The sequence below is a fragment of the Armigeres subalbatus genome, chromosome 1 (genome assembly GCF_024139115.2).
Source record: "Armigeres subalbatus isolate Guangzhou_Male chromosome 1, GZ_Asu_2, whole genome shotgun sequence".
NCBI classification, from domain to species: Eukaryota; Metazoa; Arthropoda; class Insecta; order Diptera; family Culicidae; genus Armigeres; species Armigeres subalbatus.
The window spans coordinates 49,349,492-49,364,024 of record NC_085139.1 but is presented as its reverse complement, the minus strand read 5'-3'; the positions used below and the strand labels follow the sequence as shown (position 1 = coordinate 49,364,024).

The 14,533-nt window shown below is 46.1% G+C and overlaps 1 long non-coding RNA gene across 1 annotated transcript; it reads left to right on the top strand.

Annotated features, from left to right (window-relative positions):
- The first annotated feature begins 1,985 nt into the window (after positions 1-1,985).
- LOC134208369 (uncharacterized) lies at positions 1,986-3,055 on the top strand. Its single transcript, XR_009978636.1, has 4 exons — positions 1,986-2,206; positions 2,262-2,404; positions 2,471-2,558; positions 2,614-3,055. It is a non-coding gene; the product is annotated as an uncharacterized LOC134208369 (long non-coding RNA).
- The last annotated feature ends 11,478 nt before the right edge of the window (positions 3,056-14,533 follow it).

The window sequence follows — 14,533 nt, the reverse complement described above, 5'->3', positions numbered from 1 at the left end:
CACATTTTTATATACCACATTGGTCAGAATGCTCGGAGCGGTGCAGTTGACCTCCACAAACGTCAAATCAGAGCCCCGCAAGCTAGCCGGCAGCCATTACCGCTCGCGGAAAACTGGATAGGCATTTTAGCATAAATGTGCGAATTCTTGCAAATATTCCGCAGGGCAATTATTTCTGCGGACGTTAATCACTCTATTCTATGGTTTAGGGTGATTTCAGCGCAAACGGCACTGATCGTCAAATTCATTTGGACATCTTGACCGATCAATTGGGTCATAGATTCAATTTTGAATTTGTCCAAAACAACGGTACAAAACATTTTTCCCATCTAAAAAAGTAGATGCTGACTAATGGCAAATCAAAGATCCCGTATCCTTTCCAATCCCCAGACCTCATTCCAATTAAAACCCATGGGATCCTTGCACAAAATGTTTGAAATCACATACAGAACTCAAACCATTAAATATCATGCAAAAGTGACGGTAGATCTTCCCGGAAACAACCCAAGAACTGGCAAAATCAATAGGAAGACATCTTCAGAGCAAATTTGTAGCAAATAATAGGCTTACGAATTATTATTTTGCCATTGTTGTGAAAAATATCATCCGGAATAGCAGAAAAACGATTTTTACTCAGTCAGCTGTTTGTGTTTGTTTTTATTTCATATGTCAAACGGCGTATTTGACATTTCAAACAACAAATTATGTTCTGTTTCGTACAATACAACGGTCGAAGGGCAGGGTACGGAAATCATCGTGCTATCGTGATACCAGCGTGATTCTGTGTGACAGACATATGATTTTATGCTGTACAGTGATATTGGTATCATATATATGTCACAAGTATAACTGCTGGTTGGTACGCTCGTGGCCATGGTGGTGTTTGCGTTTGTTTTGTGTCATACATTGGAAGGGGAAAAAGAGGGGTTTCATTGATGCTTCAACATGCTGTTTGGTTTGGGTGGTGTGTGGTATGATGGGTGGTGTGGAGTTATGGTGAAGTTTGGGTGATTTCAAGGGCAAATTTGAATATAGTTTTTGTTTTATACATCTCCTTATTTCCATATTATATTATGTATGCGGTTTTGTTTGTCTTCTATTTATATTAAGGAATCGTTCAAAAATGGCATCGGGGCCTTGGCGAAGGGGGGTGGGGGTGTCGATCGTCATAACTTGATCGATCGATCGTCATAACTTGATTATAACATAATGTAGTATGCTTATTTTACAGAAAAACAAAATTGCCAACATTTTTGGTAGATAGGAATGAATCGCCTGCTTTGAGCGTGCTTAGAGCGGCAAAGTAGAAGTTAACTTTCTGAAATCAGAATGGCGAAAGGCATCTAAGGTTCGATTTCTCAAAATTAACCAACTTAATCGAAAACATATTTGGTAGGCTTAGTAGCGGACACCATCCTTCATAACCGGTACCAAATAGTTTTTCATGAAAAGTTCCTAATTTTGAGAAAACGCGCGTTAGATGTCTTTCGCCATACAAATTTCTGGCGGTTAACTCATGCTGGCTATTTGCGCATATACGATAGCGCCTGTATGTGGAAGCGGCGGGTAGAAAATCAGCCACTGCCAATAATTAATTGGAAAAAACGAAGTTACCACCTTCAGTATATCTTGATTTAATCGAGAAAGGCATCGTCACAGCTAGGTGGATTAATTTGGTTTTTAAGTTTGATATTTCTTTGATTAGCTGGCTTGAGCACGGAGCCACTACATATTAGGGACCAGTCCTATACACTTCGGGTTAGTTGACACCGACAGGATGCTGATTAGTTTGTTTTAATGTGAAAAATAGAAACAAAAGTTTAAATTAAAAACATGTAAACCTAGCTTTAAGCGAAAAAACGACAAAACATTTCCCACGGTGCAAACGATGATAATAATGACTGTCAGTTTGAGCCACTCGCAACGCGACAACACCATCATCTATTCTCTGCCATCCACGGTTCTCACGCATACATGAAAACACGGTGCAAAAGGCTGCTGTAAAGCGGCAATCCATACGTTCCGCCAGTCCGTGCCAGTATAAAGTGTCCGGAGTGCAAATTTTATGACACGTGCGGATTAAAAACTCAAACTTCTCCGAAAAAAAGCAACCCGACGCATATTCCGGTGCCGAAAAAGTGCTAGGCACGACAGAACCAGCCTGGTGAAAGAATATCCTCCGTGGTGTCCGACGATATTGCGCGAGGTAAGAGACAACCTAAAATTTCCTGTGCTGTAGTTAACCTAAAATTCATACGCAGACCGGAACGCATTGATATCCCTCCGTGGTCCAGTCGGGTCCGATTATCACGAAACGAACCGAAAATTAGAAAACGGAACAGTTCCGAGTGGAAATCGGTAGCACAATTTCCGAGCGGGGGTGTTTCGTCAAAAAGGAAAGAGGGTGAGTCGACCATTTCAACTTAAATGAACACCGACAAATTATCAAGTGATTCATAAATTTCGTTAGATAAGCGGTGCCAGAAAACAAACCGTCCCGTTGAAGAGGTCGTCCGAGCGATTAGAACGACGTTTGCGAAGGAGGTCTTCCCCTGGAAGTAAGCAAATCCTAAGAAGATGTAAATCCGTGGTACTGACCATGTCTGTCCATAGGGCCTCTTTTTTCTGGGCTCGTTTCTTTCAAAGGCACTGACGGAGGAAGTTGTCGACTTTAGGCATTGGTACCAGAACGGACCACAAGCAGCGGAACGCGGGAAAGCCACATCATTGAGGACGGGGAGGCACAAGGCGGTGTGGCCAGAGGCCAGAGGACTGTTTCGCATGAGGCGCACTTGTCAGCCAGAGGCCCGGCGGTCTGGAACGATCGACGTGAGGGGTGCTCAATCTGGCGAGAGTGACGACGGCAGAGGCAAGGAGTGCGGAGAAAGGTGTTCGGATACTTCGAGGCGGAAGCAGATCCCTCGGAGAGACCCCCTCCAGGAACGGTCGCACTGGACGGCCAGAGGGGTCTCCAGCAGAGGGAAAGCGCTGGTGCGAAGATCGGAAGCAGTTTGTTCGAAGCCCGACGGTATGGAGACCGTGGTGCAGGAAGTATTAGGGGACGCCCTGAAAATTACTGTAAGTAAGAAAAAATGTTAGCTCGTAAGAGATGATAGTAAAGGGAAAGTAGGAGGTAGGAAGGAGAAATTCGAAGAAGGGGAAATACCCCAAATACATGTATTAAATTGAAATCTGTTGTTTTGGGATTAGTAGTTGGTGATTTAGCCCTCCAGATTTGCATTTTTGTTCGCTTCGGTGGTTTCCACTCTACCGCTAACCGGAAAACTCGCAATACTGGCGCCCAACTAAAAATCCACAATTATTACTACCGTTTAGCGAAAAATTTTTGGTTTGTTTAGTCATATTTTGGTTTTGTGATTTGGTTATCCCACCTACGATAGTCAAATTTAACTTTAACTCTTACGCATTATTGATATAGACTATACACATTTGACAGACGAAGAGGTAACCTACGAGTTGGCTTTACGCCACGTAGTTAACCTAGGTCCTACCACCCATAGAGGAAAGATCCTCCGCCTCAAGGCTCTCGTTCAAGAGGAGACCTTGAGAGACAGTAAGCCCACTAGCTCAGACCACATAATGAGCTCACAATCAAACATCGAGCATTGTGAAGCTCAAATTCACCAATTGCACATTAGTACAGAATCGGCCATCCGCTCAGCCGATAGTACAGCACTAAACCAAATTCGGACGCGTCTTACACACTATCGCGACCGATTAAGTCTGATCCGTCCTCCGGTCGAATTGCATGAAACGCACTCAAGGCTCATCATGCAAGTCAATTTGTTGTGAACGTGAACAAAAGTGAACGGAACAAGTGCAGTGAATGGTGTTTCAAGAAGTGACAGTGCAGTGAACCAACCGCAATCCACTGGTGCTGTGAGAAGGTGCAACGCAGAAGAAGAAGTAGGAGCTTTTGGAGGAGCAGCAGATGCAATGATGCTGACATTGTTAATCTGGGAACTCCGCCGCCGATATCAAACCAGCTACTTCAAGTAAATTCGTTCTCGGGCGGAAGAGGGCGAGGACTGCTATTTTCAAGCTCGTTCCAAGCACGCGACAACGAAGGCGAACTACATATGAATTCAGTCCAGCAAAGCAGTTCACCACCCCCTCCGTACCAATCGAGAGAACCACCAAACTGGAACGGTCCGGAAAGAAGAGCACAGGAACTAGAAGCCAGAATGAGGGAGATGCAGGACAGAGAACAACGCATTCGACAGGAGTACCAGAGAATGAGGGACGAACTGGATCGGCTTACTCGCCGAGAACAACCACGACCGATGCGAGAAGAAGAAAGAAGAATACAGAAGGCGGTGCACAACTGGCCCTTCAAGTTCCGTGGGGACAAAGACACAACATCGCTCAACGTTTTCCTGGATCGGGTCGAAACTTTGCGAGGTCAGAAGGCATGAGTGATGCGACGCTGCTGATTTCCATCAAGCATCTACTGCAGGAGGATGCAATCGACTGGTATGCACGGGCAACTTCACAACGTTTACTTCATACATGGAACGACTTCAAGCGCGAAATTCGGAAAGAGTTTCTGCCGAGTGGCTACTCGCAAATACTTCGTCTGGAGGCCAGCTTCAGATTCCAAGGAAGGGAAGAGTCGTTCGCGAAATATTTTCGCGACATTTCGGCGCTTTTTCGTTTTGTGGAACCGCCCATTCCAGAGGAAGAAAAGTTTTTCCTGGTGAAGAAGAACATGAACGAGAACTATGCAGCGATCGTTACGGCAGCAAGGCCGCGTTCACTGGAGGAAATGGTTGAAGTTTGTACCGGATACGACGAAACACGAATGCTCTTGAACAGACAGCGCCGAATTCCAATTCCGCACAGTGCGCTTCTGGAGCCGAACTTTGCGACGCCGGTAACCGTCAATAGGGTTGCAACGCTTCCTCAGCAACAACAACCGCACCGTTACAACAGAGTTCACGCGGTAGAAGTAGAGGAAAACATTCCACAATACGAAGCAGAGAACGAAGAAGCACGGGATACGTGGCAGCATGACATCAACGATCTCGTAGAGCAGGTGAATGCGCTGAAGCTGAACCTGGAGAAAAACACCTGGCGTACGAGCAACACGGCTCGAAACGATCAGCAACCGAGATTGACAGACAAGTTTCGTCGACCCGAAGAAGTTCGCCAGCAGGTCGGAAATGCAGAACAACCCAGAATGCAGCCACGGAGACAGCAACTCATACAGTATCAACAACGGCAGCCACAGCAGCTACTAGATCGCTCTGAAAGAACGCAAAACTGGCAAGCGCGCCGGGAAATCCCGAACATCGAAGAAGCATTAGACCACGTTCCTCAGCAAAGCCATCGATGGCATCCGGAACAAACCAGACGGGAGGAAATCCATTACGAGGATCAGCGAGAGATGCCGCGCAACCAACGGCCAATCATGGTTTGCTGGAACTGCGACGAAGATGGTCACAGGTTCATGGATTGCCCAAAACCGCAAGCAATTCTGTTCTGCTACCGATGCGGCCGAAAAGGCTACTCACTCCGTAGCTGCTTCACGTGTCGAGCAGATGCGGGAAACGGTCAAGCGGGGAACCGACAATAGAGGGGATCAGTTCTCCGCAACCCTTCGGACACCCTTCCGAAATCCCAAAGTTCAAGAACCTAGACTCAATTATCATCAATCCTGGAAATGACAATCGCCCACATGCAGTCGTATCAGTGCTAGGCGACGAATTAACGGCGCTGCTAGACAGCGGGGCAAACTGCTCCTTACTTGGAGGAAAGATGGTCGACCTGGCGGAGAAATACGGCTTGCAGAAAGGAACAGTGATAGGCGGAATAAAAACAGCGGATGGGACGAAACATGCCATTTCAAATTTTGTATACCTTCCAATCGTGTACAACAACCGCAACGAAGTTCTGACAGTGCTGTTGGTACCCTCCATACCAGACTGTATAATTCTGGGAATGGACTTCTGGGACAAGTTTGGTGTTAGAGCGGTATGCTGCAAGGTAGAAGCGGATAAAGAGGAACCAAGCCTTGGAATGCAAAACGAGATGAGACAGCTGTCATCACAACAGAGAATGCGACTGGAGCAGGTGATCCGGAAATTCCCTAAAGCGGAAGCAGACAGGCTGGGACGTACGAGGCTGTACGAACACCGCATCGACGTCGGGAACGCGCCACCGCGTAAGCAAAGGCATTATCCCATGTCGCCGTACGTTCTGCAGGAGGTGAATAAGGATATCAACCGGATGATAGCGCTTGATGTTATTGAAGAAGCACAGTTTTCCCCGTGGAACAACCCGTTGGTGGCGGTTAAGAAGAAAACGGGACAGTATCGTGTTTGCCTGGATGCCCGGCATCTCAACTCCATCATGGTAAACGAAGGTTACCCTATTCCGCAGATCGCAGCAATCACCAACAACCTCCGAAGCAGTAAATACATCTCGTCAGTGGATCTGAAGGATGCGTTCTGGCAGTTACCGCTACACCCTGGCTCGAGACAATTGACGGCGTTCACGGTTCCATCCCGCGGACACTTCCAGTTCAAAGTTGTTCCGTTTGGACTGTGTACAGCTAGTCAAGCCTTAGCGCGGCTGATGACGCACCTTTTCGCCGATCTGGAACCATTCGTTTTCCATTATCTGGACGACATAATCATCTGCTCAGAAACTCTCGAGGAGCATATCGCGTTGCTGGAAGAAGTAGCCCGCAGTTACCGCTACACCCTGGCTCGAGACAATTGACGGCGTTCACGGTTCCATCCCGCGGACACTTCCAGTTCAAAGTTGTTCCGTTTGGACTGTGTACAGCTAGTCAAGCCTTAGCGCGGCTGATGACGCACCTTTTCGCCGATCTGGAACCATTCGTTTTCCATTATCTGGACGACATAATCATCTGCTCAGAAACTCTCGAGGAGCATATCGCGTTGCTGGAAGAAGTAGCCCGCCGGCTGCATCAAGCGAACCTGACAATATCGCCGGAGAAATCCATGTTTTGCAGGAAAAGCATGAAGTACCTCGGGTACGTAATCGACGAGCAAGGCTGGCGAGTAGATGAGGAGAAGATCCAAGCAATAGTTCAGTTTCCAACCCCAACTTCGAGGAAGGAAGTGCAGCGGTTCCTGGGAGTATGTAACTGGTACCGACGTTTTATCTCCTCTTTTTCGGAACTAGCAGCACCACTCACAAACCTGTCATCGGCCAAGGTAAAGTTCCGGTGGACTCCCGTAGCAGAAGAAGCGTTTCTCAAACTGAAGGCAGCTCTGGTCTCAGCGCCGGTGCTAGCCATGCCAAACTACAACAAGCCGTTCGCAATAGCGTGCGATGCCAGTGACACTGCCATCGGGGCGGTCCTGACGCAGGAGATCAACGGTGAAGAACATTCGATCAGTTATTTCTCGCAAAAGCTGTCAGCGTCGGAGAGGAAATATTCCGTCACGGAGCGAGAATGTTTGGCGGTGATCCGAGCTATCGAAAAGTTTCGAGGATACGTGGAAGGAATCAAGTTTATCGTGTACTGCGACCATGCAGCTCTTAGCTATCTCAAATCAATGAAAAATCCTACAGCTTTGATGAGCAGATGGCTACTGCGGCTCAATGCGTTCGACTTCGAGATTCGTTACCGGAAAGGGTCCATCAACGTAGTACCGGACGCGCTCTCGAGAATAGTAGCCGAAGCCGTATTCACGGTAGATCAGGTGCTGGATCCGTGGTACAAGAAGCTGGTGGATAGAGTAAACAGTGAAGGAGACAAGTTTCCGGATTTTCGTATCGCCAATGACACCCTGTTCAAGAACTGTCGCTGCAAGGATGAAGTTGGAGCAGTATACCACAAATGGAAACAAGTCGTTCCCAAAGAAGAAAGACTGCTGCTGATCCGGAGATTCCACGACGAGCCAGCGGCTGCGCACCTAGGATTCTACAAAACTTGGCACAAACTACAAGCCCACTACTACTGGCCGCAGATGCAGCAGGAAATCAGGGACTACGTGCGAAACTGCACAACATGCAAAGCCTGCAAAGCGCCCGGCGTGACGATGATGCCGCAAATGGGGAAGCCCAAGCCGGCGAAGATTCCTTGGGAGATGATATCGATCGATTTCGTGGGTCCACTCACGCGCTCTAAGCGAGGGAACACAGTGTTGCTAGTGATAGTAGATTGGGTGAGCAAGTATGTGATCGTCAAGCCAATGCGCACAGCCGATTCGCAAAAGATTGTGGAGTTTCTAGAGGAAGAAGTATGTTTGAAGTTCTCACGTCCTCGGCTGATACTGTCGGACAACGGGAAGCAGTTCGAGTCTATGGTCTTCAAATCTTGGCTAGCAAAGCACAAGATCGGCCACATGAAAACCGCCTACTATTCGCCACAAGCGAACAACGCCGAACGCGTCAATCGCGTCGTGGTCACTTGCATTCGGACGCTCCTTGACGGCGATCATCGTGAATGGGACGACAAGTTGCCGGCTATCACAGCGGCGATCAACGCGGCGAGACACGAAGCAACGGGTGTAAGTCCACACGAAGCCAATTTCGGACGTAACCTGCTGCTACACACGGATCTCTACACACAGCAATCGTTGAACACGGCGAAGGATCCAAAGGTCGCCCAGGAGATGAGATTGTCGACGATTCGCCGTATTCAGAAGCTCATCATCGAGCGGATCAAAAACAGCCACGAGCGAGCGAAGCAGCGACACAATCTACGCACGAGAGCGGTGTCATTCAAGGTCGGAGATCTGGTTTGGCGCCGGACATTCATCCTTTCATCGAAGGCGGACCAAATCAACAGCAAGCTAGAGCCGAAGTTTGTTCCGGCAATCGTGAAGGAAGCCCTCGGAACAAATGTGTACCTGTTAGAGGACGTTTTGAGTGGGAAGAAAGGTCGATTCCATGCGAAAGACATCAAAGCCGATTAAGCGGCACTGTTCAAGCTATGTACGCAGGTAATGCCTGCCAACCAGAAGCAAGGGTCGCTGAAAAACACCAATCACTGGGAGCAACGACGACGAAGGAAGTGAAGAAACAGCAACACATTTCTCTTCACTTTCGCCAGACCGATTGAGGAACTAGCGGATTCCGCTCAACCGAGCGAGGGTCCAAAACCATATTAAGCTATGTAAGCAGACAGAGTCTGTGGACAACGAGCACTATGCTCAGGAAAATCCGTCGCCAAGCGTGAGAAATGGCACAGTCAGGTGTGATGAGCAACAACTTTAATAAACTACCTCTCCACCTCGACAATCAATCGGCAAAGCAACTACCGGAGGAAGACCAACGTCCAAACGCAGAGGAAGACCAAAGCGGTCGTCGAACAATGTGGTTCATCAACATTCCCGTCGCGCCAGGGAATGAGCCACAACGAACCGCGCGCCGTTCACGAAGCGAGAGAAATCGTACCCTGTAAACGTACCCTGGCAAAAGGGTTGCAGGGAGTCCACAGGAGAGCAGATCAGTTCCTGGGTAGGAGGAGTTGAAGCCTCGAGTCGCAGACCAAAAATCTGTTAGGCGGGGGTTGAGGCTTACAGCCACTATCCGGCGCAGGGGAACAACGGTTATGCGGAAGAGAGAGAAGAAGGAGATGTCGTCCGGGAACAGGACATGTTCCAACCGGGAGAAATAACAGCGAGCACGAGAGAATAAACACCGAAGACCGCCATCATGACACAGCCGGTGGTTATGCCGTTAGCCGATCGAGAGAAATCGAGCCGTTCCACAGAATATCCGTTGACACGCCGCACAAAGCTAATAGTGGCAAAAATATATCCATCCAAATCGTATGCGTGGCCAAGAGTTAAAGCACTGGGGATTGTCATGAATGGTAACGCGACCCAGGGCGCGGTAAAACCCTATTTCCCGGCCTCGTGACAATTTAGTCGAGTAAATGCGTCTTTTCTCAGTATCTCAAACAAAACCAATACAAACCAATTTTGTCCTTGTAAATAGTCTGTAAATATAGCTTCTTTAGATTTGTGTGTGATTTCGCCTATTTTAGTCAATACAATAGGCTTAAATCCGATTTGAATGTTTTGCCGTAGTTTGGTTCGGATTTGTGGAAGCTTGAAAGGACTTTGGTCAGAGACGATTTGAGAGGTCGAAGATTCTGCCAGAAGCAGCTGGCGTGATTAGGAGATTAGTTGTACAGTAAAGCTGTTATTCGATGTTGAGAAGAAGATTTGGCAAGCAGCCTAGGCTTGCGTATATAGTTGAGTTAGGTTAAGGTACCGATTGTAACTTTAGGTCTGCTCAAGAGTTTAGTTGACCGATTTGTCTCTGACCATCATCCTAGGAGGATGATTGAAGCATTTTTGAATTTTTCATAAATCGTTTGATCATCGATTTATGAAAAATTCTTCCGCTACGGTAGAGTTGTGTTAAAAATTAGTTTGTTTTAATGTGAAAAATAGAAACAAAAGTTTAAATTAAAAACATGTAAACCTAGCTTTAAGCGAAAAAACGACAAAACATTTCCCACGGTGCAAACGATGATAATAATGACTGTCAGTTTGAGCCACTCGCAACGCGACAACACCATCATCTATTCTCTGCCATCCACGGTTCTCACGCATACATGAAAACACGGTGCAAAAGGCTGCTGTAAAGCGGCAATCCATACGTTCCGCCAGTCCGTGCCAGTATAAAGTGTCCGGAGTGCAAATTTTATGACACGTGCGGATTAAAAACTCAAACTTCTCCGAAAAAAAGCAACCCGACGCATATTCCGGTGCCGAAAAAGTGCTAGGCACGACAGAACCAGCCTGGTGAAAGAATATCCTCCGTGGTGTCCGACGATATTGCGCGAGGTAAGAGACAACCTAAAATTTCCTGTGCTGTAGTTAACCTAAAATTCATACGCAGACCGGAACGCATTGATATCCCTCCGTGGTCCAGTCGGGTCCGATTATCACGAAACGAACCGAAAATTAGAAAACGGAACAGTTCCGAGTGGAAATCGGTAGCACAATTTCCGAGCGGGGTGTTTCGTCCAAAGGACAGTGGGTGAGTCGACCATTTCAACTCAAATGAACACCGACAAATTATCAAGTGATTCATAAATTTCGTTAGATAAGCGGTGCCTGAAAACAAACCGTCTCGTTGAAGAGGTCGTCCGAGCGATTAGAACGACGTTTGCGAAGGAGGTCTTCCCTGGAAGTAAGCAAATCCTAAGAAGATGTAGATCCGTGGTACTGACCATGTCTGTCCATAGGGCCTCTTTTTTCTGGGCTCGTTTCTTTCAAAGGCACTGACGGAGGAAGTTGTCGACTTTAGGCATTGGTACCAGAACGGACCACAAGCAGCGGAACGCGGGAAAGCCACATCATTGAGGACGGGGAGGCACAAGGCGGTGTGGCCAGAGGCCAGAGGACTGTTTCGCATGAGGCGCACTTGTCAGCCAGAGGCCCGGCGGTCTGGAACGATCGACGTGAGGGGTGCTCAATCTGGCGAGAGTGACGACGGCAGAGGCAAGGAGTGCGGAGAAAGGTGTTCGGATACTTCGAGGCGGAAGCAGATCCCTCGGAGAGACCCCCTCCAGGAATGGTCGCACTGGACGGCCAGAGGGGTCTCCAGCAGAGGGAAAGCGCTGGTGCGAAGATCGGAAGCAGTTTGTTCGAAGCCCGACGGTATGGAGACCGTGGTGCGGGAAGTATTAGGGGGACGCCCCGAAAATTACTGTAAGTAAGAAAAAATGTTAGCTCGTAAGAGATGATAGGAAAGGGAAAGTAGGAGGTAGGAAGGAGAAATTCGAAGAAGGGGAAATACCCCAAATACATGTATTAAATTGAAATCTGTTGTTTTGGGATTAGTAGTTAGTGATTTAGCCCTCCAGATTTGCATTTTTGTTCGCTTCGGTGGTTTCCACTCTATCGCTAACCGGAAAACTCGCAATATCAGTCCTTAAATGTTATGTACTTCATGACTAGGCTTCATGGCAGTTGTTTTGGTATCATGTTCAGTTCAACGCACACTATGCATGACTTGTTCTATTGGATTGCCTTCTGCGCGTTATTTCCGCAAAGCTATCCAAATTTTTCTTTTTCTCCGTAATAAGTCTCGTTTTTTTTACGCAGATGTCGTCATACATCATAAAACTCCTTCCGTCTTGGAAGAGTCACAAAACTTGGGATGCTCCATCGATAGCAATCGTGAGAATTACTCTGAAAATTCTTAAAACAATTCATGCTATAATATTGTGTTTGCTATAAAAAAAATAATTTCTAAATACCTATGCCAATCTTTCAAGTTTTCAACAGAAATAATATCGCGTCTAATACTTTTTCTAAAGATAAACAATTAAGAATAAATTTTTAAAACTCTGATTTATCCACCGAGCAGTGTTTATGCCTTAGATGAACCGAAAAATTTGAGTGAGATTTTCTTAACATGTTATTTGCATGAAAATTGTATGTTGGTCAAAACTTTTGATCCCATAGTCTGATCTGGCCAAATATCAATTGGAAACAATGGGAAACGATTCCCCAACGAATTCAACTTGTTGCAAGCAAATCGGTTCTAGATAAGTTTCTAAAACAAGAGTAAGTTTTATTTTGCGCCTGTTCCGGGAGAAATAACAAAACTAACACTGAATCTTTTCAGCAGATCGCCATTTATTTTTGTTTACTGCGATGCAGCTTGAAGCTGGAATTTAAGTCACATTAGCTTTAGATTAAAACAAAGAAATTCAAACTTACATTTTTCAGTATTATAGAACAACGGAACAAAAGGTTACGGGTCGAACTTAATTAAAGTATGATTATAGCTCTGTACGGTTGCACGTTTACTTTAAAAATGGTCACCAGTAGGAAAATATCGATTTCAGTTTCTTTACTTCCGCTTTGCTCGCCAAGGTACCGTGCTGCCAGTAACTTCTTACGCTAGGTGTCAATCGGCCTGACTGCTCCGTGCTGCCAGTTTCCGACAGCGCCCATACATACACACACAGACAGCCATCATTTCTAATCGTCGAACTGAATCAATTGGTGTATAAGACTATGGGTACTATGGGTCCGCGACGTTAGGCATAAGTACGTTAGGCATAAAGACGTTAGGCATAAGTACGTTAGGCATAATGGACGTTAGGCATAACGGACGTTAGGCATAATGTACGTTAGGCATAATGGACGTTTGGCATAATTCTGCCTTCTTTATGTCATGGGCTGTTCTTTGGGTCAGTTTATGCCTAACGTCCATTATGCCTAACGTACATTATGCCTAACGTCCGTTATGCTTAACGTCCATTATGCCTAACGTACTTATGCCTAACGTCTTTATGCCTAACGTACTTATGCCTAACGGGGTATACCCGGGTACTATGGGTCCCCCGGCCTTGTATCACAACATCGTCTTTGAAATAAATACATAGCCTTTCCATTACACCTTGGTGTACGAGAAAGGCAAAACAGTGAGAGACCATTATCACCATCATTGTGCAATTTTCACTCTTGGCTCTTCCGGATCATTTATCGAAACATTGTCTTTGGTGCTCAAGAAAGGCAATGATAACTTCCTTCTGTATGCTTTTTTTTTAAATATGCAAGCTTCCAATGCTAACAACTCAGTCTTTGTCCACACTTGAGGAACAGTTTACGGGTCTGTACACTTACCATTTCCATACAACCGGTAAATATTTTAATACGAAATTCATCCGGCGGATGCATGCTGCTTAACCGATGATACCTATAAAAGGCAAAACATATGCTAGACGATATAAATTTCAGATGTGGCTACTCACAAGGCATCTTGTTGGTTTGTGCTTCATCAATCGCACACTTGACACGAGCCTCAATGCCTCGCCCGAATCCGAGAGTGGTTTATTGAGTGATGATCTTACACAGAGATTCATTTCCGAGGAAAGTGGTAAACATTGATTGTTTGTTGGTGCAGTTGCCAATTTGCGAGACGTCGATTGTTATATCATTTGGGCCAGTGGGTCAGGCGGAATAATTGGAAACACTTTCAAACTTTGAAAAACGTACTGCGATGGCCACAATCATCGAAAGTGGAGGCTTGGCGGATGTGATGTATTTGTGCTGAATCTTTCATTTCCGTAATATATAATATGATGACAACTTTCGGTTTTAATGATATTGCATTTAATGTATTTCACAACGACAGAACAATTTGACTATATTTGTAAAATTAGGCTTAACTACCTTAAACTAAAAGATGAATCCCAATCTTTGATGGGTCAATCTTCAGTGCGGTTCCATAATTATTCCAGAATCCGTTGAGGTCGGTTATCCACGGAAAAAGTAACCATTTTACAATTTAAGTCAAAACAGGTCGTGTGACACATCAAACTTCATGATCGGAATGGTATTTTCAGGGTTCCGGAATGACCAATTCCTAGATTGAGTCTGACCTGAAAATATCATTCCGAGCATTGTTTTGTAATATCATGAACACGACCTATTTTGTCTCAATTTAGGAAATAATCATTCCGGAGGTCCCCCAGATTATGGCCGATGTAGCCGGATCTAACCCGAATATCCCAGGGCCCATTAAAATATCGTTCCCATCATTGCTATGTGAAATCATG